Source organism: Aotus nancymaae, unplaced genomic scaffold (genome assembly GCF_030222135.1).
Source record: "Aotus nancymaae isolate 86718 unplaced genomic scaffold, 86718_ANA_hifiasm-v0.15.2.pri h1tg000032l_0, whole genome shotgun sequence".
Lineage (NCBI taxonomy): Eukaryota > Metazoa > Chordata > Mammalia > Primates > Aotidae > Aotus > Aotus nancymaae.
Window position 1 is genome coordinate 24,621,523 of NW_026988445.1, and position 1,403 is coordinate 24,622,925.

The following is a 1,403-nucleotide window of genomic DNA, read 5'->3' on the forward strand; positions in this document are numbered from 1 at the left end:
GTGAGGCTTTTTAAGACCCACCTCTCACCCTTAAAGTGACCTTCAACTCCCACCCTCATAGCAGTCTGCTTTATTTCAATATTATGCTCACACTTTTCTTCTCTTTTAATGGTTCTGTCCCTCCTCCTCCCTTCCAGACTGTGAGCTCCTGGAGGACAAGGACCATGTCATTCATTCACTGAGACACCTAGACCATACTTAGCCCTAGAACAAGATAAGTGCTTGGGACCTAGTTACTGAATGAATAAATGAGAGGATCTCAAGCCCCTCGTCCCAACTTTCCTCCTTCTGACCAGCTCACAATATGGAGATGAATGCTCGTAACAGGAAGTGAGGTCTGGTTGGTGGCAAGAAAATGGCCAGAGTGACCCCCGGATAGCTCCTCTCTGGCTCCAGTTGCTCCAGCAGAGCACTGTGGTCATGGCCTCCCTGGTGGCTAGCACTAACCCTGCACCCAAGGGAGAAAAACCACCCAGCAAAACACCTTTGTTGAGTAACTTCAAGGCATCAGCTCTCTCAGGTCCCAGTGGGGCAAAGGAGAAACACCCATGAGATCCAGAGTCATTGATGGGGTCCTTAAAAAAGTTTCTTGTCCCTTTACTGCGAGCACTGGTACTGGAGTTCAGTTCACTCATGGGGCCACCTCACTGCAGTCAGCTCAATGACTCTGCCTCCACTTCCAAATGAAGCTCCCGAAGTTAATCTGGAGATTAACTCAGACCTCAAAGCTCCACTTAGGGAGCTGAGTTTTACAACAGCCAAGGAAACTGAAATTGGTGATGATGAGAAAGCTATCATAATCTTTGCTCCCATTCCTCAACTGAAATCTTTCCAGAAAATCCAAGTCTGGCTAGTATGTGAATTGGAGAAAAAGTTCAAGAGGAAGCATGTTGTCTTTACTGCTCAGAGGAGAATTCTGCCTAAGCTAACTCGAAAAAGCTGTACAAAAAATAAGCAAAAGCATCCCAGGAGCCATACTCTGAAAGCCATGCATGACTCAATCGCCAAGGACTTGTTCTTCCCAAATGAAATTGAGGACGAGAGAATCCACGTGAAACTGAATAGCAACCATCTCATAAAGGCTCATTTGGACAAAGCATAGCAAAACAATGTGAAATGCAACGTTGAAACTTTTTCTGGTGTCTAAGAAGCTCACAGGCAAGGATATAAATTTTGAATTCAAGTATAAACAAAAATGACTAAATAAAGTATATTCACAGTAAAAAAAAAAAAAAAATTGTGGTTTATCCTGCTTGATGGAATAAGAAAAGTTGATGGCAAAAAATATAATCTGCAAAATTCTGATACAAATGATAAAGAATCATTTCAACAATATGACCAGACAGATGCTTCTCTTTTATGTGTAGGATTATCATTTAAAATATGGAATTTAAGGTAAAGCT

At 42.3% G+C, this 1,403-nt stretch overlaps 1 pseudogene; it reads left to right on the plus strand.

The window, feature by feature from the left end:
• The first annotated feature begins 661 nt into the window (after positions 1-661).
• On the plus strand, positions 662-1,199 carry LOC105721429 (small ribosomal subunit protein eS7-like; annotated as a pseudogene).
• The last annotated feature ends 204 nt before the right edge of the window (positions 1,200-1,403 follow it).